Raw genomic sequence first — 20,154 nt, 5'->3', positions numbered from 1 at the left:
GGAAATGAACCCATACTTCTGTGCGTAGATCAAAAGACACGGAATTATTCAAAAAAGAAATTGCCATTGCTTGATCTTTAAAAATAAAAATAAAAAAACAGAAAGAGAGAGAGACTTAAGGACAGAGAAGGATGGATCAGATGCCATCATGCTTGTCTTACCAACTTAAACTTTATGCTATTTTTATTTTGTGCGTTTTAATTTTTGTAATATTATGTGCATAAATCATTGAACCAGAAAAGTGCATTACTCTATAAAAACATATTACTGAACAACTTCTATACATCTATGTATTGTTACATTTATTGTAAAGACAAGTTGCTTCCTCTAATCTCTTATGTTACAGCAGCTATAAACATTCATTTATAACCAGCCTCTTAAAATTATTATTATTATTATTATTACTATTAATAATAATAATAATAATAATAATAATAATAAGAAGCTTCGGGTCTGTGTGCCTTTTTGCCTGTCTGTGTGTGTGTTTGCCTGTTCTCCCCATGCTTTGTGGGTACCTTTCAGGTACTCTGGTACACCCCACAGTCCAAAAACATATAGATTAGGCTAATTGGTGTTTCAAAATTAGCCATAGTGTCTGAATGAACATGTTTGAGCTGTGCGATAGATTGGCACCTCATCCAGGATGTACTCCGCCTCGTGTGCTAGGTCTCCTGGTCCCCACGACCCTGTAAACAGGATCAAGTGGTATAGATGATAAGTGACTAAAAGTGAATTTTATTTACATATATAAAATACATAAAAAATATATCTGTATGATATTTATTGTATCAATATATTTTTATATTGATGCAGATCAATATACAGATTATACAATATACAGTACAAACATACAATATACAAATCCGTATATCGATTTATCTGTATTAATATTGGAATTTATTTGACAGTATATAGAATAAAAGTTCTTAATAACTTTTATTCTACATACTGAATAAATTTTATTATATAATAAAAGTTTAAGAACCTTTGAACTATTTTTATGCACATGCGTTGTAATTGATTCACCAGCAGGTGTCAGAAATGAGCCAGATAAGCAGAGTTTAGACAAGGTTTGTTCAAGAAACTGATCAAACTTACTCACTTTCTGCATTTCTCTCAACACTTGTACACAAGTATCGAAAGTCTCCTGTATAACCAGTTTAAATCACTATTTATACCTACGCCTACGTTGAAATCTCTAACGGAAAGAATATTTGAAACAGGAGCTGTTAGGTCACCATCCCCCTCCCACTACACCTGCACTGATGTGGATGATATTTAACAAGTCTCTCTTTGATACCACACACACAATACAGGCTTTGTGTGTTAGCTCTCACCTGTCTACCTGTTGGAAAAGTGCTGGAAACACACCATTCTGGAAAAGCAACAGAGTTATCAATCATAGAGCAAATTCAAGCAGCTTGAGGGCATCATGGTCACCTGAAATAATCTGTAATTCACTTCTCCACTAGGAGACACTGTTCACAGCATGACCAGTGTCTAATCCATGGTGATCCATGGTGAATTCAAATATTAGCCAGGCTCCATGTGTATCTAGAATATGACTTAGGTATGAACTGTCCATCAGGACATGGGCTTTAAACTCATGCTTCGTAGGACAACCAGCCAAAGGACATTCCAAGCTGGTTAAATTGGTAGACTGTCTTCAACGTCTGGTAATATATATCCCTTCCAATTTAACTGACCAACAAATGGTTGACATTTTTTAACTGTCTTACAGATCCAGGATTGCATCCAAGCTCATGTTACACTCTATGTGCAGTTTCACCTATTCTCCCCAGATCAATGCCGATTCATGCTACTTTCAGCAAGGGGTCAAAACTCAATTTTTGACTCAACTCAAGACGAACACCAAATTGGGAACATGGTATGGTCTCCTCAACTTCGAGCTGCTCAGAGAACAGCAAGTGACACCCAAGCAACATTGCACCAGCAGGAACCAAAGTAGCACTACTTATCACCTTTAAATGAGTTATGCTGTACTGTATATCCAAGTACAATGCATTACCAAAAATTATTCAATTGATATACCTTTAGCTTTGGATACTGCACACATTTGCTGTTACGACAACCAACATCCAGAATTGCATTAAATTTTTGGCTGAGATTTTAATTAATGACATAACAATTGGACCACTCTGTAAAATCTGAACACTCTGGCTGCCAGTTTATAAATAAAAATGATTCTTCATGCTCAGAATCACTCTTTCAATTGCGGCACAATTTTGTACACAATATGAGAATGCTGTTGAATTGGTTGAGCTGGTAAATCCTGGTCGAAGTGACTGCTGAGAGTTTATTTTCTCTGTTTAGCTCCACCTCTTCACGCATCCTTGACTGTGTCGCCCCTCTTAAACCAAAGCGCTCCAAACTAAAATTTGAGCCCTGGTTAAATGAGAGAACCCGCTCTATCAGACATAAATGCCGGAGAGCTGAATGTAAATGGAAAAAATATAAGTTACAGGTGTCCTTTAAGATTTTTAAAGAATGTCTGTTAGAATACCAGAAAACTGTCAAAACAGAGAGAATTTAATATTTTTCTGATCTGATTGAAAAAAAACCCCACCACAAACCAAGAGTTCTATTTAAGACATTAAGCACTGTTTTTGACCCCACAGACACTACCTGTCGTGATATTAGTGCAAATAAGTGTGAGAATCTCCTAACATTCTTTATAAATAAAATCAATGACATTAGAGCATGTATTACACCTCCTGCTTATGACCCATCCATGCCTCCATGCCTGCCATTTCTCTCGAAATCATTTCTTTCTCTCGTATTAAAGAGGGTTGTGTGCTTACAGCTGCAGACTTTTCTAAATAAAAATGCAATTTGTCGAATTATTTCAGTCTGGTTTTAAAGCATACCACAGCACAGAAACTGCACTTTTAAAAGTTTCTAACGATCTTTTATTGACAGCTGATTCAGGTAATCCTGCTATTCCAGTGCTTTTAGATCTTAGTGGGGCATTTGATACTTTTTATGGATCACAACATTCTTATCTCATGCCTTGAAAACTGCTGTGGCATCCGAGGATTAGCTCTGAACTGGATTAAATCTTATCTGACCAACAGAATCTTTTCAGTGAACCTAGGTGTTTTTTCTTCAGAGGCTCCACTAACTTGTGGGGTGCCACAGGGTTCCATCCTGGGTCCCATCCTCTTTTCTTTATATATGCTGCCTCTGGTTTCCATCATAAACAAACACAATGTCTTAGACACACTTAGATCTATTTGCCTTTAAACAAACAAACAAAAAAAACACTATAAATGCCATCAAGGCCCCTATATCTTATTTAGATTACATTAAAGCATGGATGTCTCTAAATCTTCTCAAATTAAATGAAAATAAAACTGAGATTGTGGCCTTTAAAAAAAATAGATTCCTTGTGTGCTCCTGGCAGTGACTTTGCTTCATTAGCGAAGTACTGTAAACCATTTGTACGGAATTTAGGCTTAATATTTAATAATGATTTTAAATTTGATAAACAAATAAACTCAGTGGTTAAATCTAGTTTCTTCCAACTGGGAATTTTAGGTAAGATTTATGCTTTTATTTCATTTCGACTTGATTACTGTAATGCGTTATATACAGGAATCAGTCATCGCTCTCTCGTCTACAGCTCATCTACTGCTCGACTTTTAATCGATACACGCAAAAGTGATCACATCGCTCTGGTATAAAAGTCACTTAACTGGCTCCCGGTTCGCTACAGGATTGATTTAAAAATTTTATAACTTGTTTTTAAATCACTGAATGGTTTCACACTCTGTACATCTCTAAGCTTTTACAACCGCATACAATATTAAGAAATCTCAGATCCTCAGACCAGTTACTTCTCTCTATCCCAAGGTCTAAATTAAAGCTCAGAGGTGACCGAGCGTTTGCAGTCGCTGCACCCAAATTATGGAATGGTTTACCATTTATTATTAGAGCAGCACCTACATTAGAAACTTTTAAATCCAGACTGAAAGCTCACTTTTTTACATTTAGGCATTTGGCAGACGCTCTTATCCAGAGTGACTTACATTTTTTAAAATCTCATTATACATCTGCGCAATTGAGGGTTAAGGGCCTTGCTCAAGGGCCCAACAGTGGCAACTTGGTGGTTTTGGGGTTTGAACCTGGGATCTTCCGAACCTACACATGGCTGAGACATTTGATCCCTTTTATTTTTTTTTAAATAATTTATTTTATTTATTTACAGTAAGTTTAATTGATTACTCATTCAAATGAAATTATTTATGCATGATTTTATTTGATTACTGTTTTTTATCAACTGTCACTAACTGATTTTTAATTACTTTTTACATAGTTCGATTTCATTTTATTTGCTTTCATTTTATGCTGTTTAATTCTGCTCGTTTTACTCCAATCATTGTACAGCACTTTGGTCAACTTTGGTTATTTTTAAATGTGCATTAAATAAATTTGACTTGACTTGACTTTCACAAACTGAGCCTTCTCAAATTGAAACTCAAAAATTTTGGAAATCTTGGCATTGATGTCCTGCTCAATGGCAACAGAAACAAACAAACAAACAAAAACATAGATGTGATAACCTGGTCATTTAGTACATTCAGGTTTATTAACACAAAACGATGCTGAGCCTAGACCTGACCAACTAAAGCAACCCCAGATCACAACCTTCAGAGGCTTCTACAGTGGGCAGTGGGTATACATGATGTGTGCATCTTTTTATTCCCTTCTTACCCAGATGTGCACATCACTCCGGAATAGGAATAATCTGGCCTCAGCAGACCCACTAACAAGTAGCTTTCTTTTGGAAAAAGGCTTTCTTTTAGTTGTTTTCTTTATGTAATGCAGGCCAATCATTTGGTCCTTCTGAAACACAAAAATCATCTGTTCCAGGATAACGGGATAAATATTGTGAAACAGTTGTTTAGGAAGTGAGAAGGTACTCACTGCATACGTTATCCAGCAATTATCCAGTCAAAGCCTCCTAAGGGTTTACTCTTTTAAATCCAAAATGTGACTTATACTTATGGCATTAGGCAGACGCCCTTATCTACAGCGATAATTTTTTAATCTCATTATCCATCTGAGCAGTTGAGCGGTAAGAGCCTTGCTCAAGGGCCATACTGTGGCAACTTGATGGTGGTGAGGTCTGAACCTGGGACTTCTGATCGGTAGTCTAATTTCCTAACCACTAAAGTACCCCTGATCCCTTTTTGGCTGAGTGTATTTTTTGTACTTGTATTTACATTTCTAGTTGTAGCTCAGTGGTTAGCTCATTACCTCCCAGTTGTCCCCACTTTACCTATAAGCAAGACAATTAAACCCTAACTGTTGAGTTGTATAAATGAGTATCAATGTAGAATCTTTTCACTTCTGTATGTCACTCTGAATGAGGCCATATGCAAAATGCCTTAAATTTAAGTATTTGCTTTAGATCGATAAATCTATAGTTGTAATAGCTTGTTAAAACGATGACACTGATTATACAGTTATACAGGAAAATATACATTACATATCACAGTTAGTTAGCTAGCTTATTGCTTACAATGCAAACATGGCAGCTTCCTTCCCCCCTCCCCCACTCCTACAGTAAATCAACAGAGTCGAAAATTCCAATTCCAGACTGCCCACTTCCGATGCAAGTTAAATGCACCATTTCTACAGATGCTCTGATTTCCACCCACTGGAAACATGCCAGAGAGTGGACTAAGATGAATTGTCTCTAGGTGTGAATGTGTGTGCGCATAGTATTCTGTGATGAACTGAAGTACCTTCCAGGGTGTGTTACTAGCTTGGGCCCCGTGTTCCTGGTATGGGCTGTGGATCCAAAGTGACCCTGACCTGGATGAAGTGCTTACTGGCGACAATGAATAATTGCCTTACTGTTCTGTATTTCCTAAACTCTAACTTCTATGTGATGTAACATTAGTAGCAGTATTTTAGAAAATGTTTCGTTCTACCACTTACCAGCTGGCACAGACTCTCTCAGTCTATCAGCTTAAGCTCTGTTTTGGCAGCTTATAACTGGCCTTGAAAAAGCTCACATTTGAGCGTTTAAAGTCCATGTGGGTTTTTAGAAACCTTCTTTAAAAGGCACAGTGTTAGTGGAAAAGGTCTGTCAGTCAGCCATAACTCTTAAAACCTATTCACCCAGCTCAGTTTAAGCAGGATGGCAGTGTCAGTACTCCAGGACTGCATTACCCCAGACGCTCTTGTGTGTTCATTAAAATGGAGCAGTGTATCTACGTCAGGCAAATCACCTGCACCTTAAAAAAACAAAAAAACAAAAAAAAAACATTGATTGTGCCAGATGTGACCAAGTCAGCTCTTACAGGAGAATGTTGGAAGTTGACATGTATTTATTATTTGGTATTCGGTTTATTATATTGATTTAGAGGCAATTCTAGTGAAAAAGTTAAAATAGGTGTACAGCATGAGGGTGCATCATCACCAGCCTTGATTCAAAGGAGGTCAATCTGAATAACAAAGGGCACTTCAATAAATTTTTAGTACACCGAAGGTAGAAGAAAATTAACACCTACTGTTTTTTGAGGATGCTGTAGATTTTTTGGTGTTTTGGTCCGTCCACGTGCCATCCAACACATCAGGTGATGGATACTGACTACCCTGGAGATATTATCCATCATTTCTCTGGCAGGTACTTAAAGGGTCAGGTTGCCAGCTCCATGTCAAATTGTCATTTGCACACACACTCATTCAGACACTGCAGCTCATTTTGGATTTAGATTTTGTCTTACCAAGTCAAAGCAGTTTTGGTGATACAAGGTTTTAATGCTGTGACTGATTAAAATATAGTGTTAAATATGCCATACAAGAAACGTTTAATTGAAATGTATGCAGTTTATACAGCGCCGATCAATTTGGGGATTTGGAGGAAGGAAAGCAGGCTCTTCTAAAGTGAAACAACTGTTAAAAGTTACAGTAAAGAGGAACTACTTTCCATCAGTTGAATCCTCTACACATAAAAACAAGTACAAAAGTAAATGCAAAACTACCAACAGCCTAGTTTAAGCCATTTATTTTGCATATATATTTGTGTAACATAGTGCCTATCTCTGTCTACCTATCTGTCTTAATCCGCTGGACTTTGCTTAAATCAACCATAAACGTGCTTCCGAGAAGTAAAAGCCCCCTTGCAGTCAGCAAGGCGGGAGGAGGAGTCCCAAGGCGCTTGGCTTTGTCTACCTTTTGGCCTAGGCCATCAGATAACAGAGTGGGACAATGGTTCTCCATTCTGTGCTTTGCTTCTTAAATGACCAGGAAGCGCTCATGAGCGGCCCTGCTGGCTGGCTCTCTGGGGCCCACTCAGCCCTGATGGGGCCTGTTCAATCTGAATGGCTGCAGTGCACATGAGGAGGAAATGAGAGACCAGTGGCCACCCAGCCGGAGCCACAAGTGCTCTTTGATGCTGGAATCAGAGGGGTGAAGGGCGGGTGCAGAAGCAAGGGGAGGTGACGAAAGACAGCAGAAGGGAGATTTCATCCTTTCAAAATTACTGCTCTAACTAAAGGGAAATCATTGACAAAAAAGATATGGATTTTATATCTATTTGAGTAACATTATTGAACATAGTGACACTTTTAAATTAAAAGATTATTTTTGCCTAATTCTACAGAGAGAGAAGGTGATCATCTTTCAGTCCCTCAGTTTATCTTTTATGTGCTTCACTGTAATATATCCTGATAGCTAAGATATCCTTATAGCATTAGAAATAAAACAGCTTTACAGAAATCTGAATGGTGTTTCCCAATAAGCAAGCAACAGAGGCTGATTAAACCTTGAAAAAAAAAACCAAAATCAAAAGGGATCACATGCTTTTCTGGACTATAATGGACATCGAATTAATAAACGTTTATTTGTCATATATACAGTACAATACAGTGAAATTTTTTCCTTCACGTATCCCAGGATTATTGGGATCAGAGCAAAGGATCAGCCATGGAGCAACCATGGTTAAAAGCGTTGCTTAAGGTCTATACAATGACAGCTTAACCCTATTCTGGCTTGATAGTTGTAAGAAATGGGCATTATAAAGGTAACTGTATCTTGTGCATTATGACAACTGTAGCAATAGCAGGTACAAATTCTTTGGATGACCATCAATTATTAGTTAAAATATCCTTAACCCTGAACCTGTTATATAATGGAGCTGAAGAGAGAGATTTATGTTGCTGAGGTTGGGTTCTCTTGAGATCAGTTAAGATGTGGTTTTTTTTTTGTTTTATTCCCCCCCCCCCCCCCCCGTGTCCAATTCCTCCCCATCACTAGGGGGCTCCCACATTAAGGCTACTACTACCACTCAATTGGGAGGGCCGAATACTATTACGTGTTTTTACCGAACTACGTGACACCAACCAACTGCATCTTTTCAAACTGCTCGCTCCCGCACTATTGGGGGCGGCGTAACACACTCGGAGGACAGCGCTATCCGCTCCTTCAGCTTGCGTGAGCTCACAGACGCCCCTGGTTGGCTGTAGAGCCGTAATTAATGTGGGAGCATGTAGTACTTCTCATTCCTCCCCTCTGAGAGAGCTCGGCCAAACAGCTTCCTCTAGACCTCCGGCTGCGAGAGATTACAGCATCACCTGTAAATCAAACCAGCGATCTCCAAATAATAATAGTGATATGGTGATGTAGCTTGTGATATAATGAATTAGCTTTTTGTGATTTTTTTCTACTGCTCATAACTCTGAAACTAACAAGACTCCCGAAGGTCTTATAGTTATAGCACTTTTTTTGTGTTAATTGAAATTTTTTTTTAATCTGCTAGAAAAATGCTCCTCTTTTGACACTTCTTGCATACTTCATCCTGGCCTTCAGACGGACAGAGTCTTCTTGCATATTCAATCAGCTTCACACACTGGATAGTTTGCTAGTTTGCAGACAAAATAATAAAACAATAACAGCCATCAGAAGCAGATGGGTGTGTTTTGTTTTGCACATTGTTGTTTAGCTATGATTAGTTAGCTATGATTGGGATCATAGCTAAAGTTATCCATGATTGGGATTACCAGTTTTAACTACGAAACCCTTGCTGGATTTTTCAGCAGGCATGCTGGTCTTACATCAGTTATGCTGGTTTACCAGCTAAACCAGCACTAACCAGTATCAACCAGCACAGACCAGCATATAACTCACGCTGGCCTATGCTGGATTTTTCAGCAGCGTTGGTTGTTAGTCCACTAAAATTGCTATGATTGGGATAGCAGTTGGTCCTCTGTTAGCTATGCTTGGGTTAGCTGTTAGTTAGCTAAAATAAGCTAAGCTTGTGTTAGCTATTAGTCCACTAGAGTTAGCTATGCTTGGGATAGCTGCTAGTTAGCTAAAGTTAGCTAAGATTGGATTAGCTGTTAGTCTGCCAAAGTCATCTAAGATTGGGTTAGCCATTAGTTCCCTAGAGTTAGTTATGCTTGGGTTAGCTGTTAGTTAGCTCAATTTAATTACAATTGGGTTAGCTGTTAGTTAGCTAAAGTTAGCCATGATTGGGTTAGCTGTGAGATCTTTGACGAAAGGTAACACAGGTTTTTTAAATGTATGAGAGAGGATGGTTGTTTAATACATAATGTCTCTGAATGCTCAGATGTCTTTTTTTGTGAATCAGCAAATGTTAATCGTATGAGCCCAGCAAATTTAGAAATCACCAGTGTCAGCACTAGAGTCACTTTGAGCCAAGAGTCCTTCAAGCACTCTAGGCTCTGCTTAAAAGGTGTGTGTGTGTGTCTGTGTGTATGTGTCTGTGTGCGTATGTATGTGTTTGTGTGTGTGTCTGGGGCACTATACTGCCATGGCCATCATCATTCCTCACTAACGGTCTCTGGGGTGGAGTTGAAAGGCAGTGTTGAGTGTCAAGGCAACATGGGTGGAGGGCACACTAAACGATGGAGGTACAGACAATGAAGCAGACTTTTTTCTTTGGTGTTTTTCAAGGCTGCAGTGCTTTAGAGTATCACAATGCTAAGATAAATGCCAAAAAGTAATCCCACTTCAGGTCAAAAAACTTCAGCCATAGTCCTTCATACGTAGTTTATAATCAGCATTTGTTTTTAGAACAAGTTGTATCTTCTACTGTATTCAATTATTAATACTTATATTTACGTTGGATTAATATCACAAAGTAATATATATTATTAAATATATTATACTATTATAGTGCTGGTAGTTTATTGCGTAAAAATAAGTATTGTTATTGTGAATATTGTACTATTTGCAATTATATTATATACAGTAAATTATTGCAGGTATAGATCCTAAAAGTGGGAAATACTATATATGTATATGTAGTAGTATTAGGATAAATATAGCACCATTAAAGTAGATAGAGTAACATGTAGATATAATAGCACAATATAAGTACATACATAATACTATTAGTGTTGACAGTGCTATTTCTATTACTGTTTATTCATATATACATTAATCTGCCATAACATTAACGCATCGACACTGATTATTACTATGGTCTTCCGGCCTTGATCCTTACGCACAGAGATTGTTTCAGATTCTCTGAATCTTTGGATGATATTATGCACTGTAGATGATGATAACTTCAAACTCTTTGCAATTTTTATCTGAGAAACTCCTTTCTGATATCGCGCCAATATGTTTCGCCACAGCATTGGGGGAATTGGTGATCCTCTGCCCATCTTGACTTCTGTGAGACACTGCCACTCTGAGAGGCTCTTTTTATACCCAATCATGTTGCCAATTGACCTTATAAGTTGCAAATCTGTCCTCCAGCTGATTCTTATATATGTACATTTAACGTTTCCGCCCTCTTATTGCTACCTGTCCACCAGGCATACCTGTCATACCAATAAATTAGCGATTAAAACCTATAGAAACCAAAACCCAGCCCATCTATTTTGATTCCACAGAAAAGCCAATACAGCACACATCAGTCCCATGCATCACAGCCCACCACATACTGTACACAGCCCAAAGAACCTATAAGCCCGCCAATATAGCCCCTAAACCCCCAGATCCCAATTTGATTGAGCACCCATGGGATGCACCAGACAAAGTCCAATCCACAGAGGCCAACCTACCCATGACCCACAGCACCCAGGGGATAATATGCCATCGTTCTGACACCCTCCCAGAGTTCTTGTGGAGTAATGTCCCGTGGGGTCAGAGCTGCCCATGCAGCACAAGGGGAACCTACACAAAACTGGGGTTAATGTTTTGCGCTGTAATGTTATGGCTGCTTGGGCTTTATATAGTCTATAACGGATGTAATGCTTTTAGAGTTATATAGGTTATTACAGAGGGGAGTTAACTTTTATAATATATGTAATTATAAATGCAGGTATAGTCATTTTGTGTAGAGAAAGAAGTGCATCCAGTACTACAAACATAACAAAATTTTTTACTGGAACTGGGTTAAGAACCTTTCAACACATTATTAAAACCTGTAAGGACTGTGCTGAGCCATCAACTTCATGTAAGAAGTGTGGTCGGAAATAAAAATCATGAAAGATGCATGGTAAAAAAAAAAGACAGTAAAAATGTCATTAGAACTCACAGGGCTTGGACTAAACAGCTGTGTGGCCATAAGGAAACAATTTATTAGTGAGACAAACCAGAAAAAAACAATCTCCAGTTTGCTAGGGGGCATAAAGATTGGAATTTGGAGCGATGGAAAAAGGTCATGTGGTCTGATGAGTCGAGAATGACCCTATTTCACAGTGATGGGTGTGTCAGGGTGCAGATGAAGCGATGCACCCATCATGCATTGTGCTCACTGTTCAAGCCTCTGCAGGCAGTGTTATGATCTGGGGTTGCTTCAGGAGGTCAGGTCTAGGCTCAGCAGCATTATGTAGCAATGAAATGAAGTCAGCTGACGACCTGAATGTACTGAATGATTAGTATATTACATCTATGGTTTTTCTTCTCTGATGGCACTAACATATTCCAGGACTAATATTGTATGGTTCTGGGAGGATGAGGAATTATTTTCATGTAATCAATGCTAAAGGCATTCAATGAAATCTTGGATTTTGCGTTAGTTTTTTTGGGATAGGTGCCTATTGGTATAGGTGTAGCAGCATATATTGCAGGGATGGAAATACTGATTTAGATGTAGTGTTATACCTGTAGAAACTATACTACCTGTCATTCAAAGGTGCTTACCTTATTGCATGAAATATAGCCTACTTTTGTTTTACAGCAGCATACTGCGAGCGTGAATAACTGCGTGAATAACTGGCTGCTTTGTATTCATATTTTTTGTAAAACTTACTAGAATATATTTATACATACATTTCTAACCTACATTTAACATTTGTTTTTTTCTTTTAAGATACCATCCAATGAATGGAATTAGGATTAGTTATTTTACACATTACACTGGACCAGACATTTTATTGCTGTCTACGTCTGTGAATGAACAAGCACTTAAACAGTAATTGTTGGCTCAATAGTTACAGCCTTTTTGTCAAAACAGCATGACAGTAATAAGAGTGACACTGGCGTCCACGCAGCAGCATGAACAGGAAGAGGAGGGAGGACGTGTGTCATGACCTTTTGTTCTGTTAGAAACATAAATGCTGATGGACCACACCTTGACCTCTGCCAAGCATCTCCTTTTTTAATGGTAAATAAAGTATGACCTCAAGACTATATCTTATCTTATCCATCTGTTGTTTTATTCCTTTTAATTTCCTAACTGAGGCGTGCCGAATCATGTGCTAAATTTTCCCATTAGAGACAGGCATTGGATTTTTGGTATGTGAGTGAGAATATCTTATGAGCTCCATTTGACCCCACTGATTTTCACATTTCCTAAGAGTGCTGTGTAAACAGGCTTGAGAAAGGGAAATTATATAGGCATTCTATATATATATGAATGCAGAACTGATAAGACTTTTCAGGAGTCAAACAAAGAACCCATTCAACTGTGCTTATGTCTAAAGCACAAAGTCTTTCTCTATATCTAATTTAAACATTTTGTTAATAAATAAAAAAAATGATAAAAGAGTTTTATACTTGAATTTTAAAGCTTGTAATTGAAAAAACATACACTGGATGACCCAAAACCAGTCTCAGATTCTGTCTGTATGTCTGTCCAGCGAAATTTTGTCACATCATCACGCAAAACTGGTTTGACAGAATTTTATGAAACTTCACCAGTCTTCTGGTATTTGCCTGAAGTTAAACCTGTGGCATAAATGAAATCGAAATGTTGCAAAAAAGTGAAGTTATGAGCAGTTATGTGCCATCAAACTATGGGCGCGTCTTAAATTGACCTCTGGACAGAATTTAATAAAAGATTTGCAGTACTTAGATATCTACCTGAAGTTTAACCTGCACCAGAAGTGAAATCCAAATGTTGATGTTATGAACGGTTATGTGTTGGATTTAATACTTTAAAATTAGATACTTGCTCAATGTAAACAAACACCTGCACCAGTAGATATTATTAGAAAAGCTAAATTAGATATTTTGTACTGGGATTACTTCATATTGTCAGAGTGCTGAAGTAGTATCAGTGAATTTTAATGCACTGGACCTTTAACCGATCAACTTTTTTTGACGATCTGTGATCCACTCTCCGATTACCGAACAGGGAGTGTATTAGACTGATGACGAAAGGATTAGAACTTATCATACAAGGCTTAGTAAGATACTCAACCTTACTAAATTTTCTTTCTTTGTATTAATAAGTTAGGCAAAGAGTTCAGCAGTACAGAAAGACAGCCAGACCTGTATGTGGGCTTTAACCTGAAATAATATTATCACTGATTACATTTAAACTGATTTGCTTATTTTTAGCTTTAACTTTTTGACTTTTTCTACGAACTCTTTTCCCGTCAACGACAGGTACTTATGCTAGTAAAGTACTAATGATGAAGCTGTATGAGCATAAAATCTGAAATATAACATTCAGCAGTCACTGGGATGGTGCCCTGTACTCGGGGAGGGAAAAATGGAATAGAGTAGACAGTAGCACAGTCAAGGAAATGTTTATGCCCATAACAATTCCCTAGCGTAAAACGGTAAAGCAAAAAATAAAGAACTCCTGAGAAAACAATTCATCTTGGGAGACCATAAAAAAGAGATGAAGAGACACACACTTGACGGAACAGGAAGGGAGAGGTGGTTGAGATGGAGACAGAGGGAGAAGGCGAGCACAAATCTCCTAGACGAGGTCAGAGCTAAAGGACATACCACGGTTGGTCAGCACCAGCAACCCATAAAGAAAAAAAAAAAAGATTAAGAACAATGAGAGGAACTACAGTATTAAAAGATCCATACGACCCCTCCCTCATTGAGAAGAATAGAGTGATGAAGCAAACAGAGACTCGTGACCGGGGGGGACCAGGACACACGCTCAGCACGAGGTGGACATCGGAGCCAACTGGATATTTTTGTAAAGAAATAAATGTTTATCTAAGAAGGAGAGTGATAAGACACAAAGGCATGGAGACGCTCATAAATAACTTTGCCATAACTCTTCCCCTCTTAAGTGCATAAACACATATGAAGCTGTCTCCCAGATGAGATCATGCGCTGTGGCTGAGAAAGAAATGCCATAAATGTTCACCATGTACCATAAAATATTCTTGGCACATTTTAGTCATACTTTCAAAAACAAGAATGAAAGACTAGAAAAATATTTTCGAAAATATCTTAAGTGAAAACAGACAGATATCTGAATTAGACAGTGGATAAACACCAGGCGAAGCGAATCGGGATGCCAGGCTGTTTATATTGTTTTTGTTCGAGTTTTAGTAACCCGTACTGGAATGCTTGGACTTTGTCTTGGTAGACCGGCTTAACGCTCCATATCCTCTTCTATTCAGCGCATTGTTCATTTTACCGCTGATTAATATCTTGTTTAAACAGCCACCAGACGCAACACACCGCTAGTGTGTCCATAAATTCTCTAGAGCTGATCAACACAATAGCTGCATTCTTAAACACATAGCACAGCATCTCCATAACACTTGAGATCTCGAGATTCTGCAAAACAAATTCACTACGGTAAATCAGTGTGGCACCACCGAGGATAAAAATGACTGCCAAAAATAGAAAATTAACTGTCAGATGATATTTATCGCTTGCTAAAATTGCAACAACAAATGGTCCCCTTGGAATTATAAGGTTCTATCCTTTTTGCCGAAATGAAGATGAATTGAGTTAACATGACGTGAGGTGTTTTTAAATGATAACGCAAACGTTGAAGCTTAGTTTCCTAAAACTGCTCAGAATGCAGATAGAAAAAACATTCCTAACAGGACATTTTTTTAAATAAAATGAGAATAATGCAGCAAAAAGGAGACATCACAGATAAGAGCCTGTTACACAGCAGTAACCTTACTCCATCTCAGATGTCACATTGTAATATCCTTGCTTTGCTGAGACTGAGACTAAGTACAGTATATGTTGCATGATTGACCTGACCCCTAATAGACCTGCACAGTCTTTACTGCATCATATACTGTAGATGTAAATCTTTTGTATATCCACCCTTACATTTTTTTCTTAATACCACTTTGTGTTGTTCCATGAGGGGCCTTGGATCCTATCCTGGGGCACAAGGCAGGGTACACCCTGTATGGGGTGCCAGCCTTTCGCAGGGTACAAGCTCACAAACCCACCCATCCAATAATACATTACGAGCAATTTGGAAATGCCAATCAGCATGTTTTTGGGCTGTGGAAGGAAGTACCTGAAGAAAACTCAAACTCCATGCTTACAGACTGGACGCAAGACTTGAACCACCAATATATCAGAATGCTGTATAAAACTGGTGCTACCATGGTACAGTATAAGAAGCGACATAATCTTATAGTATTATACCTTATAGGGGCAGTGGTGGCTCAGTCGGTTAAGGCTGTGGGTTACTGGGTTACTGATCAGAAGGTTTGGGGTTCAAGCCCCAGCATTACCAAGCTGCCACTGTTAAGCCCTTGAGCAAGGTCCTTAACCCTATATGCTCCAGGGGTGCTGTAAGCTGGCTAACCATGTGCTCTGACCCCAGTTTTCTAATTGGGATATGCAAAGAAGACATTTCACTCTGCTGTAAAGTACATGTGACAAATAATATAATATTATTATATTATAAAACAAATCATTATTAACATATGCTAGAAATGTATTTGCTAGAAAAAACAAAATCTTTTTTTATAGTGGAAAACGGTAACACATCTGTGTTTTCAAAAAAATAAAAATAAAAATATTTGTTTTAGATAAATAATAATAATAATACAAATGATGATAACTATTATTATTATATAGTAGAAATAATAATAATAATAATAATAATAATAATAATAATATATATTATTATCATTATTTCTACTATTTTGGTAATGTGTAATTTTTCTGTACTATAATAATATCTTGTTTGATTCCCGCCTCGGATCTGTGTACATGGAGTTTACATGTTCTCCCCATGCTAGGTGGGTTTCCTCCCACAGTCCAAAGACCTGCACATTAGGTTAACTGGCGCTCCCAGATTGTCCGTAGTGTGTGAATGAGCGTGAGAGTGTGTGTATATGTGTGTGTGCTGCAATGAATTGGCATCCAATCTAGGGTGGACCCCGCCTTGTACCTTATGTCTCCTGGGATACGCCCCAGGCTGCTCTATAAAGGATAAAGCAGTATAGAAAATAAGTAAGTGAGAGATATGTGTATATATTAATATCTTGATTTCATATTACAATAAAAGCATTATGTCAATACATCAGCTAATACTTTGATTAATCTGGTGGACGGTAACTTTGATGCCAGCCATGATGTTTTCAGCTTGAAAGCATGGTCTTCTGCACAGAGCACTAAGCATACAACAATAAATGGGAGGAGTCTGTTCATAATGCAAAACATTGAGCTTTTACCAAAATATGTTAAGCATTCACTCTTTGTTTCATACCAGGTTGGTGTAGGTATGAGATTGGGATCTGCGGCACACGTTGCAGACATTGTTTTAAGATTATACAGGCAGTGAGCTCCATCACGTTCACACTGAAGTTCAAGCTTTAGCTTCCTTCAGTTCCTTTGATAATGATATTATCAGAAACTCCAGTTTCATTGCATATGTATGAAGGTGGAACATCAAGGCCCTTAGAATGTTTCTCAATTATTAACCTCGATAATAGGGTAAAATGTTAAAATGGCTTTGAGAAGAAAAAAAATCCTTTTTACACCAGTAACAGAATTTCTGATTGCAATAGTTATATTAATGCACACAGTTATATAATAACAGGGACTTGTACAATGAATGCTCTTTATAATCTAAGGCTAACAACAGTAAGTAAATTTCAAAAGTTATTTGGCTAGTAAAACTTCATGTAGGAAGGAAAAAATTAATTTATTAAAAAGGTCTTCAGCACTCAGTAACAGTCACTATGTTAAGCCATCTCTACCATTTGATTAAGTATGCTATGATAAAAAAAAATCAATAACAAATCAGATGATAATAATATGGCTTTTTAATTACCTTATATCATATTACGAAACAAAAAGTGGATTTAAGGTCCAAACACACGTGTGCTTTTGCACCATCACACAACAATTTAGCATTTATTGTGACTTCTTCTGTTTATAAATATATTGATACTTATCATTAGGCAACATCTTAACCATTTGCATTGACAACATTGATTGTTATCTTTGACTCAAATAAATAAAATAGGGAAAGAAGTTTGAAGATGTTGAAGAGTTAACATAAGTAGCTGAAGTAACATGGATCAAAGATGTTCCACAGCATTAAGCTTTAAATCTTGAGTGGCATGGATCTGTGCCATTTTTTTCATTCATTCATTCATTCATTCATTCATCTTTTTTAATGTTTATCCCGTACAGTGTTGCAGGAAGACATGAAACAGGGGGCCTGACTTTATATTCATTAAAGCATTAAAATGACTAAAATGTTTTGGGTTAAATGTAAATATATGATTAAAAGCTTGGAATAATTGTAATCACTGGCACATTGCTCTGGTAGAAGAGGTATAACCCACTTTGGACAAAGTGTGGTATCTACTTCATGGTGTATATAATAAACTATTTCTGTCTCCTGCAATTAAACATATCAATATTTTTTCAATAAAAGCATATGTTTTATATACTTTGAGAAATTTTTGAGAACTTTTTGTCCTACATTGCAGCCATTCACACTACCTTTCCAATGATGGTCAATGTGAAAAAGAAAAAAAAAGACAACACAGACTCATCAGAGTCAAGTTCCAGTTTGATCAGTGAGACGAGACCGAAACCGATATCATTACATGTCTTAAACTTGCTTTGTTTCTAAGCAGAATATTGGGGGGGGGGGAGTCTGAGAGAGAAATCCATCCCCCTCAGGAAATGAGTGACTCTAATAACTGTTAAATGCACATGGTTTGAAGTTACACCTTCAGTCTATAAACAATAGCACTTTGATCACAGTGTGGGCTCAAACACAGGTACACATTGTACACTTCTTTTCCTGTATGGCACACAAGCAAGAAGAGTTAAGGTTTATAAAGACAAGGCTTTTAGGGTTATGTGTATGTAAGTGGAGGTAGTCATGTAGGTATAGTACTATTAGTGTTTATACAATACGGTTAAATATACTTGTATAGCAAGGAAACTAATATACGTATATATCAATAGCGTGGCTGGAGCCACAGTGACAAGGGTGCATAAGTCAGTGCACTCTAAGTGATGGAAGGGTTGCATCAGAAAGGACAGCCGGCATAAAACCTGTGCCAATTCAAATAGGCAGACTTGATGATCTGCTGTGATAATCACTAACAGAAGTGGCTGAAAGAGGGACAACATCATTAGTGCAGTCATAGTAGTGCGAAATAAAGTAAAATCAGTGAAGATATAGTACTATTAATCTAGACAATGTAATAGACACAGTAGTCTTCATGTTGAAATTGTGCCATTAGCAATACTATTATACACCAGTTAGTTTCAATGAAGGAATCTGATTGGAGAAGTGGCATTCCACAAGTGGTGATAATTGATGGTAACAGCGCTGGGCTGTTTAACTGTATTACTGTATTACACTGCATTCCATGTGTATAATCGTTAATTAAACTTTGTCTACTTAATGACTATTTCTAAGTCATTCCAAATTGCCATTGGTAGTTCCAAGAGCTGGTGGTCGAGAAAGCTAATTTAACTAATTCAAGACTGAATCCCAAATCCCTCTGTAATCTCTAATTAAGGACACTACATGGTATGTTGAACAAGTAGGTGTTCACCCTAGTGCACTAGATTTTCATTGAAACCTATTTCCAGATAGTTGATGCCGCCACCTTCATGGTTCATTCTTCTTACTTTTTGTCTACATAGTACTGGTAAGAAAACCTATTTTCCCTGCTGTTAATAAAACTAGCGGTAAGTAACCAGCGGTCACTAGCTGTTGGTACCCAGTCCCACCAGTTGCGATTAGTTAGTTGTGATTAGTACTTAGTCGCAAGTTGTGGAAGGATTTGTTTTAATGGACAAGATAACTGATTAAATAAACAAACCATAATCCATTGATAATAAATGGTATTTTTGGAACAGTTGTATAAACGCAATATCACACTTGAGGTCATAGAGTTGTAATGAATATCAGCACATCTGTGATGCTATCAGCACAAGCTGCACACTTGTGCCTACAACTGCATTACAGCCATTCTCATATTCCGCACAACAGCACATCCTCTAGTGTGATATTGCTTAATTATATTTCATCCATTTATTCAATCTGACATGGCTTACTGATGGTTGGCCTCAATGACCTATGACTTTGACACCACTGGTCAGGGACGAACATTGCTGAGGGTTATTTGCTCATTATTTATTTATTTGTTTATTTATTTTTACATAGAAAATAGAGTAATTTCTAAATTTTATTATAAAGATCACAAAAGCAAATTGTAAAGGGAATAATAAAGCCTAATATATGCAATTAAGAAATAAAACATACTATTATTATTTGCATACCATTTGCGGCAATGACAAATTGTTATTGGGGGGGGGGGGGCTATCCCAAGTGAGATGGGGTACACCCTGGATGTGGTGCCAATCCATCGCAGGGCACACACTCACTCACACACTGTGGGCACAACTGGAGCACCTGGTGGAAACCCACCAAGCACAGGGACATGCAAACTCCACACAACTCCATACAAACAGACCTAAGGCGGGAATCGA

Source organism: Clarias gariepinus, chromosome 22, assembly GCF_024256425.1.
Source record: "Clarias gariepinus isolate MV-2021 ecotype Netherlands chromosome 22, CGAR_prim_01v2, whole genome shotgun sequence".
Taxonomy (NCBI): domain Eukaryota; kingdom Metazoa; phylum Chordata; class Actinopteri; order Siluriformes; family Clariidae; genus Clarias; species Clarias gariepinus.
This window is presented reverse-complemented; position numbering follows the sequence as displayed.